A 9,837-nucleotide genomic window follows, 5' to 3' on the forward strand; every position below is an offset into this window, starting at 1 on the left:
TACCATAAGTTTTAATACTTTATAGAAAAGTTATATGACCTACCAAACAATCTTAATTTTGGCATATAAGCAAATTCTCAAAATTAAACATATTTAAAACATTAAAACTTAAAAAAAAAAAACTTAACACTTGCTGCAGTGTTCATTATGATAGGTGTCTTGTATAGAATAATTGAAATCCTCCTTCTACACATCTGTTGCACAACAAATATCTGGAATTATTTTGTTTTTGACATATCAATCTTGACTTTAGTCTTAAATGTGTGCTTATGTAAGAAATACATGCTTCTAAAATTTCACGACCATTCTTGTGAACTTACTTTTTGTTAAATTGTCTAGTTTAAGAAAATCAGTTCCACTTTATATATAAAAAATGTTCTGTGCTCAATTGAGCAGCACATACACTAAAATTGGAACAATACAGAGAAGATTAGCATGGTCCCTGTGCAAGTATGACATGCAAATTTGTGAAGCGCTCCACATTTTTACAATAACAGATGCTGGAGGGGATGTGGCCAGAAGGGAACCGTACATCATTCTTGGTGGGAGTGTAAACTTGTTCAATCACTTGGAAAGCAGTATGGAGGTTCCGTAAAAGATTCCACATAGAGCTCCTGTATGACCCAGCAATACCACTTTTGGGCATTCACCTAAATAGTCAGCAAAAAGACCATATTAAAATTGCCAATACAATTATGTTTACTGCAGCATTATTTCCCATAGCTAAGATATGGAACCAACCCCAATGCCCCTCAGTAGATGAATGGATCAAGAAAACGTTGTGAGTTGTGTGTGTGTGTGTGTGTGTGTGTGTGTGTGTGTGTGTGTGTGTGTGAATTCGATCGTCCATCAGAAAGAACGACATCGCCCAATTTGTTACGGAAAAAATATATTAACTAAAATAATCCAACTCCAAAGAAACATCGGTCACGTGGTATCCCTTATTGGCAATAATGAATATACTTCCTGGATAAGTAGAAAAGGTCAAAAGCTATATGCATATGAATAGATAAGGTGATGTTAAGCTAAATGAACCCCAAGATAGGGACACAAGTGGTTTTTTTCTTGCTGTTGTTTCTAAAGTATTTATAATGTACGATGTGATTTTTTTGTTGCTTTTTATATGGTCCTCCCACACAGAAATAAACATTTTTTACAGTCAACCTTGAAAAGCCATCTTGATAGACCATTTCTGTAAGTGGTAGCAGAATATTATTGATGACTTTGCAAGGATGCCAGATTGCCTCATTTTGAGAGAATTAAAACAGGAATTTAGTCAGTTGTTTTTGTATCATTAGGACAAACACCCATTGACTCTAGTCCAGGTGATCAATGCGGCCCAGAGAAGCTAATACATTAACTAGTAATCCTAGAGCTCTAAAAACAAAACAATAAAAATCAAGCAAAAATCTCCAGCAAGCAAGGCCAGTCAAAGCTCCTATCACAGTCTACGTAAAGTCAGGCAAAAAACTGAAGCTGGGAGTCATTTAGCTGAAAACTAATATATTTATTATGAACCAGGCTGAAATAAAAGACTCCTGAGAGAGGGTAGGAAAGACTGATCAGAGAGACTAAAATTGGTCACACAAACATTGGAAAATAGAATTCCTTATAAAACAAATAAATCATAGAAATCCTGTGCATGTAAGAACAACACAGCAGACCAATTCCAGAAATGCACATTTTCTTGGAGGTCAGCTTAATGAATTATCAATGGAAATTTTTGAAATCTTAAATATTTGACCCATGTGGAAGAAGGACAATTGCTCAAGAGAAAGAAAAATTCATCACTCTGTTAACAGGTCCAATATCACATTAAGAAGTAATCAAGCACAGATTTGTAATAAAAAGAGAAAATAATTATTCGAAATGAGGGTTTCATTTGTTTTGATGTAAATGTTTTTGATTTAGGTGCTAGCGATTACCATACAATTGTTCCAGTCCCACAGTTGAGTTGACATTGACTGCAGTATTCCCACATGACAGAAAAGAGAAAATTTACAAATGTCAGATCAAATGAGTTGAGGATGAAGTGTTCTAATAGTAATATCTGAGGTTTAGACACAGGTGAAGAGGTGGATTTTCTTTTATAAAAATCCCCCATTTTTAGCCTGGTGACAGTGGCTCACAGCTGTAATCCTAGCTACTCAGGAAGCTAAGATCTGAGGACTGCTGTTCAAAGCCAACTTGGGAAGGAAAGTCCCTGAGACTCATCTCCATTTAACCACCAGAAAACCAGAAGTGGCAATGTGGTTCAAAAGGTAGAGCATTAACCTTGAGTTGAAGAGCTCAGGGACAGTGCCCAAGCCCAGACATCAAGCCCCTCGACCACCACCACCAACAACAACAAAAAGTCTCCCTTTTCTTGGACTGCCTACAGCTTTTCCTAACATTCAACAAAGAAGACATTTTATTACTCACTACAGATAAGTTCTATTCTAGCTGTTGCAAATAGAAAGATTTTGTATCTTATGTCAAAAGGTTCATATTTGGGGAAACAAATACCAGCAGTGATAACTTTTTTTCCAGTCCTTAATCTCTGGGCCTGGGCTCTGAACATAGTTATACTGGTAGCTTTAATGTGAGCTTGTTTGTTATTTATTGGATTGCTGCCCATGAGAAGAATTACTGGGTCACAAGGGAGATCTGTTTAGTCTTTCCCAAAAAGTCCGTACTGCACTTCAGAATAGTTGAACAAATTTTATTTCCCACCAACAGTGTAATAGAGTTCCCATTTGTCTACATCCTCATTAGCATTTGCTATTTTCAATTTTCTTGAAAATGGAAATTCAAACTGGAGGAAGACTCTCTCTTGTAGATTTGTAATTACCTTCTAGCTACCATGAATAAATGAATATATGAAACCTATATTGCTCGAGTGTGCATTCCTTTCTCTTAGTATAATTTTCCCAAGCCTTTGATGTTCCTTAAGAGTGGTGAACAGTCATTCTTTCTGATGGGTGAATAGAATTCCAGTGTGTGTGTGTGTGTGTGTGTGTGTGTGTGTGTGTGTGTGTGTGTGTGTGTGTGTGTGTGTGTGTGTGTGTGTGTGTGTGTGTGTGTAAGATGACTATAGGCCTATGAGTTCATTTCTGAGCCTTCTCTTTCAACTGTAATTTTGTAATTCAATAATAAATTTGGATTGCTTTCTCTATTGCATTGAAGAATATTGTAGAGATATTGATGGGTATTGCATTGCCAATCGTTGGGAGCAGTATTGCAGTTTTCACAATGTTAATTATTCCAACCAGGAGCATTGAAAGACTCCATTTCCTTGAAACTCCTTCAATTTCGCTTTTAGGCATTTGAAGTTTTCACAATAGAGGTCCTTCACATTTTTGTTAAAGTAATTAATTCCTAGTTTTATTGTTGTTTTGTTTTGCTTAGATTTGATTAGATTTTGAGGCTAATACATATGAGGTTGTTTTTTGGATTTCAGCCTGGATCTTCCCATTGTTGGTAACACAGGAAAACTATTGATTCTTGTAGGTTTTATACCCTGCTACATTGCTGAAGATTAGCATCACTTTTACTAACTTTTGAGGGGGGGGAAGCTATAGGGTCCTTTATATAAAGTATCATTTCATCTGTGAAAGGGGATAGTTTTACTCCTTTCATATTTGGATCCCTTTTATATTTTTCTCTTGCCTATTTTCCTTGCTAGAAAGTCCACTACTATATTGAAGAGTAGTAGAGAGAGTGGACATCCTTTTCTCATTCCTGATTTTAATGTATTCATGCCTCCATCGTTAGGTACATGCTTATTTTCTCTTTGTTGTATACATACTCTGTGTTATATTGAGGAAAGTTCCATGCGTTCCTAGCTTCTCAGACCTTTCAATCATAAAGGGGTATTGGAGTTTGTTAAAAGCTATTTCTACGTCCATATAAACAATCATGTGCTTCTTGTCCCTGCTTCTGCTGATGATGTGTGTTGTGTTTATTGACAAGTATATTGAATACAGCCGTATCCTAGGATGAATACTGTTTGATCATAGCATTTTTTTGTTAATTGTTGAAGTTGGTTAGTGAGAATTTTATTGAGAAGTTATGCATCAATGCTTATCAAAGAGCTGGGTTCATAGTTCTCTTTCTTTGATGTGTCCTAGCTGATTTGGGGAAGAGTCTAATTCTAGCTTCATAGATTGTGTTTGATAATTCCATTTCCCTTTCTATTCCATTGAAGAGTTAGAGGTGAGTATTGTAAGTTCTTGCAGGCCTTAATTTCATTGTAAATCTATTGAGTCATAGATTTTTCTGTTATGGGAAATTGTTTATTGATATTTCATTTTCATTACTTCTTATGTATCATTTCTTGGTTCAGTTCGAGTATAGTAAAGCATCAATTACTCCAGGATTCTCCAGGTTATTGGTATATGGTTTTCAAAGTACTCTCTTATAATATTCACAATTTTGCTGATTTATGTTATGATGTCTCATTTTTTTCTCTAATTTTATCTATTTGGATGAATTCTCTTAGAAGATCTTAGGAGCTGTGCCTCATCTACTCTTAATATATTTACCTAGTTCTCATCTTATATAACCAGTTCCTGTTCTTCTTGATCTTCTCTCTAGAGGATATATTTGATTAACTTCTATCCTGCTGATGTGGTGGAGAGTTTGGCTTGGGACCATATTCACTGTTGGTAGTTGTTTACCTTTGATGTTTGTTATATATCATTCCAGGCTCTTCTTTTTATCATATCAACTAAGAAATCTGTGTTTATTCTGACTGTATATACTTTATAAATAATCAATCTTTTCTCTATGGCAGCTTTAAGAATTGTTTCCTTGATCATTAATGCTCCTCTAATTGATTATGATGTGGTGGTGGGTTGTTCTCTTCTAGAATTCTGTTTGGTGTTCTAAAGGCTTCTCTTCTCTGAATGTGACTATCTCTTTGGATGTTTGGAATGTTCTCTGCTAGAATTCTGAAATATGTTTCCCATCCATTCAGTTTCCTATTCTTCTCCTTCTTGAGACCAATCTCCCCCAAATTTGATCTTCTAACTGAGTCGTGAAGTTCTGGCAAGATCATTTCTTATTTCTTGGATTTGTTCTAAATGATTATTTCCTCTTTCCTATTAGACCTACTTGGTCTTTGACCCCTGAGATTACCTTCTATGTCATCTATTTGCTGTGAAGACTTTATACTTTGTTTTTGATTTCGCTGTTTTATAATTGGTCATTTTTTAGGGCTTTTATCTCTTTATAAAGCTTTGTTTTAGGCCTTGTATGGACTTTCTTTACATAATTTCTTTGGGTGGGGAGGTTGGTAGGGTTGTTTATTTAACTGTGTCTTCTTTCATATCTTTTAGCTAGGCATCCAGTTTTTCCTTGGGCTCCCTTGCCTTTTCAGAATTCATTTTTCTGTTTGTAGTCTCCATGAGTTATTTTGCTGATCGTTGGTTGTTTGCATCTTGTTCAATAAATTTCCTAGTAGAGGTTTTGTATCTTTTCATTAATCACATTTTCAGCAGTAATTGTAATATATTTTGAAAACTATCATCTAGGTCCCTTATTGTCTGTTCTAACGCCTGGTTATTTAATGTGTGAATTATACTACCTTAACATCACTTTTCTTGTATTTTTCTGATTTGCTCTGTTCACTTGGAGGATTTCTTTTGGGGGCTCTATAGTCTTAATAGCTGACTCTTTATGTTCTTGGTTGATTTGCCATATGTTGGTTGGATTTCTGTTGTGATTTGTTTTAGTGGAATTAGGTTTTTGTCTAGACTATTAAGTGTAGGAGTAGAAATAAATTATTGTGAGATGTTGTGATGTTAATACTTGTGGTACCGGTGACAATTCGGGCTGCCCAATGGTATCTTGAATTGTCTCTGAGTATGGATTTGGCTGTCTCTGATGTACACTTCTGCTCCTGCTTTTTTTCCCATGTGGACCTTTTATTTCCACACTGCAGCTGTGCTTTTAAATATGTTGGCCAACACAGTCACAGCAGTCACCCGCCTGGCTGGGCACCTTTTCATATATTTCGTTTTTTTTTGTGAAGACAGTATAAAATCTTCTTTTGAATTGTATATCTATATATATATTTATAACTGACTGGGTGTGACTTTTTAGAAGTGGAGTACTGGCTAGGACTCTAATTCTCTGTTTCATTAGAGAGCTAGGGGAATTTTCTGTTGTAATTTTGTCATTGTTTTTCCAATTCCTCAGATATATTTGATATATTGTTGATATTTTTCACATAATTAAGGATTTGTGATGGTTGTATCAGGTTATTTTTGTTTTTTTGTTTGTGTTAGTTTGAAATAGTGATTTCAGGCTTGTATGAAGAGACATTAATAATATGAAATGTATGTTATTACCTTGAAAGAAAGAGAGCAGACATTTTAACCTATTTGCTACAAGTAAATTAATATTAAGCAAAGTTAATTAAAATAATTACTTACTCTTCAGAAGATGAGCATAGTACTCTTGAATATCTTGGAGAAAAAGACTTTAGACTCATTACAACTGACGTCTTACATTGAAATTACTGGCTCAATTCTCTTCTTCAGAAAGGCAAAAGCTCCATTTCTTTCATTTTAGTATTATAAAATCATAATATCTGCATGGTGAATTGTTTTCCTCTGCTATTTTCAATTCCATTCCTCATCCATTAGGTATCTACTGCTTTGAATGACCAATTCCTTAAAATATCTATATTGCTTATATTGTGATATAAATCTCAGTAATATTAATGTGAATTTATCCCTGATTCTCATCTGGAGCTACATTCATATGAAATTTATGCAGTTTCAACCAAGAAACATAACTATTTCAAAGTTTTCTGTTTTAATCAATAAACCCATTCTCTTTAGAAATATGTTCTCATCTTTTATATTGCTCCAGCATACATCATGTATTATTAGTACTTTTACTGAAATAAATATAAACTATGGAACATGAAAACAACCATCCCCCCTTATCACTTTAAAGTAAATCCTTGGGGATTATTTTATATATAAAAATAAAAAAGTGCAATGCACCTGTTTATACATTAATAATCTAATGGTTAAGTCAATTAGACACAAGAACTACCATACCACATCAAGTCTCAATTTACTTAAAGGCACCAAAATATTAGTGTTCATGAAAATCACTCAGTTTTAGAAAATGACAAGTCACAACAAAGTTTATATTAGATTTCAAATTTAAAAAATGAAAATTAAACCCAGATTTGTTGTCAATATCCTGTTTCCAGGAATACATTTATTCAGCAAACAGAGAAACCAACAATAAGGGTATGTCACATAGACGAAGATGTAGAAGCAGACTGTTTTTCCTTAAGATGATAAGCACATGCAAACTATGTGATTTATTCAAAGATTCTATAAAAATTCATAAGAGGATTTGTGATCAGAAGTGATGGGTAAACAAATAGCTGGAAAACTGTATATGCAAATTGAGCTTTCAATATAAGCTAAGTTTACAATAAATAATCCAACAGATGATAATTTTATATCTCTAACACACATCCAGTATTCTACATTTTCCCACATACTCCCGTCCTCTTACCTCAGTTCCTGATCAATAGTATTCTACTTTCACGATGTCAATTCCTACTAATATAACAAAGTGGGGTTTGTTTATTTTTTGGTTTCTAGATCCAATAAATTTTAGTATTTCAGAATAATAGTATGATTTCATGGAATTAGACTTGAATGCCAAGTTTGAGGATACTCTATACAGGGTATTATTAATTGGCCTGAAGCAGCCAGGTACATACTATGAATACATAGTCACAGTATTCTAAGAGCAGGGGACTTGATTTCAGTGAAAGATGCAGGTCCGAACAATGTCCTGAATAAAAGAAAAACCAACGGAGCAAACATCAATCAACTATCATTACCAAGGAATTGAACTGTTCTCTTATGTGTCTGGGTGACAGCTGTGTGTGTGTGTGTGTGTGTGTGTGTGTGTGTGTGTGTGTGTGTGTGTGTGTGTGTGTGTGTGTGTGTGTCTGTGTGTCTGTGTGTCTGTGTGTCTGTGTGTCTGTGTGTGTCTGTGTCTGTGTGTGTGTGTCTGTGTCTGTGTGTCTGTCTGTTTGTGTCTGTGTCTGTGTGAATGTTTGTAGAGAGAATTTAAGTGTGACTTCCATATTTACAGCCCATAGAGCATTATTTGTTAGGGAGAAGGTGCTCATATCAGAGTTCTGATACTACTGTCATCACTTTTTACTGCAAAAAACACTTGCTTAATCTTACTTAAAAAGAGAAAAGTAAACTAACATCTTACATAATTGTTTTGACAATTAATTGGTTCATTGATGGCCAATGGGAGGAATTGGAGAGTAATATAATCTTTTTCCGCTCTCCTGTATATTACCCAGCAATAGCAGTGATTAAAGGAGTCTACTGCTATGTACTCACAGCTGAATTACTAATATGCTTAATAACATGAAACATATGATAGAGAAATAGATCAGCCAGCAAACACAAAGAACTAGTGATGAGACCGAACTTTTGAGCAGGGTTGCCACATCTTTTAGGAATGCAATTCCTTCATATGAACTTCAAATTTTGTGGATTTCCCTGTGTGATTAAAAGGTTAGAAAGTGCTGTAGAAAAGAGAATTCTTGTTCAGCCAAGTAGAAATTGCTCATGATCCCATCCTCACGTTACAAATTTCCATTTCATAAAGACTCTCTTTTAGAGTGCTTCCATTTAATATAATTCAGCACCTCACCCTTCCCTGTGGGAGATAGGAAGAAAGATCATTTTGTTTGAATATTATCTTATGTAAGTTAGTGTGCATGGGCATGATTTCTATGAAGTTAGTATTAAGTGTAAATCGGAATCATGTCACAACAAAAAATAATTAAAATCACATAACAAGATTAGAAGTCATAGCATTTTGTTCATGAAAACATACATTAGATTAGTTGCAGAATTTCTATTTTGAGATAAACTTTATATGAAAGCATAATGCACTGTAAGGGTTGAAATATTTTATTAAAAATATATTTCTTAGAAATATTTTTGCTGCATAATTTTAAGAAGAAAATGGTCCCAAAGTAATCATTTTTCTTAGTATGTTCCTGTTTCCAAATGATTAACCTCCTCTAAATTAGAAATCCAGTTATATGATTTGATTAATTTAGCCACAAATATTATTGCGTATAAGGACCTTCTACTCTCTATATTCTTCACATTATGATCATTAAATATGGTGAGTTTGAAATAATTAGTCTCTGTGTGAACCATTTTAATATTATTTACAATATGTGTGAAATTTTTAAAAAGTAGTATTTATTTTAGTTTAATTGCTCTGAAGATAAAATGAATGATATAATCAAAGGCTAAAAATGATTAGATTTAATATTTAGAAAGCCGGGCGCTGGTGGCTCACGCCTGTAATCCTAGCTACTCAGGAGGCTGAGATCTGAGGATCGCGGTTCAAAGCCAGCCCGGGCAGGAGAGACCGTGAGACTCCTATCTCCAATAAAAACCACCAGAAAACCGGAAGTGGCGCTGTAGCTCAAGTGGTAGAGCGCTCGCCTTGAGCTGAAGAGCTGAGGGACAGCGCCCAGGCCCAGAGTTCAAGCCCCACGACCGACAAAAAAAAAAAAAAAAAAAAAAAAAAAAAAAAAAAAAATTTAGAATTCAGGAAATGTTTTTTGACCACACTGCTTACTGGATCCTTCACAAAAACCTGACATAATTTATATTAATGAAGCAAAAAATCCCATAGTTTAGACATTTGTGAATAGAAAAACCATGTCATTCTGAATATGTAGATCTACATAACAAACATAGAAGATTTAGCGTATAAATACCTGTATATACTAATACATTTAATTGCAGGGAAAGTACTTGATCTGAAAGGAGA

At 34.4% G+C, this 9,837-nt stretch overlaps 1 non-coding gene across 1 annotated transcript; it reads left to right on the plus strand.

The window, feature by feature from the left end:
- Positions 1 to 380: 380 nt before the first annotated feature.
- On the plus strand, positions 381 to 487 carry LOC138824167 (U6 spliceosomal RNA). Its single transcript, XR_011371042.1, has one exon. It is a non-coding gene; the product is annotated as a U6 spliceosomal RNA (small nuclear RNA).
- Positions 488 to 9,837: the final 9,350 nt, after the last annotated feature.

Source organism: Dipodomys merriami, unplaced genomic scaffold (genome assembly GCF_024711535.1).
Source record: "Dipodomys merriami isolate MVZ:Mamm:240054 unplaced genomic scaffold, mDipMer1.0.p SCAF_1276, whole genome shotgun sequence".
NCBI classification, from domain to species: domain Eukaryota; kingdom Metazoa; phylum Chordata; class Mammalia; order Rodentia; family Heteromyidae; genus Dipodomys; species Dipodomys merriami.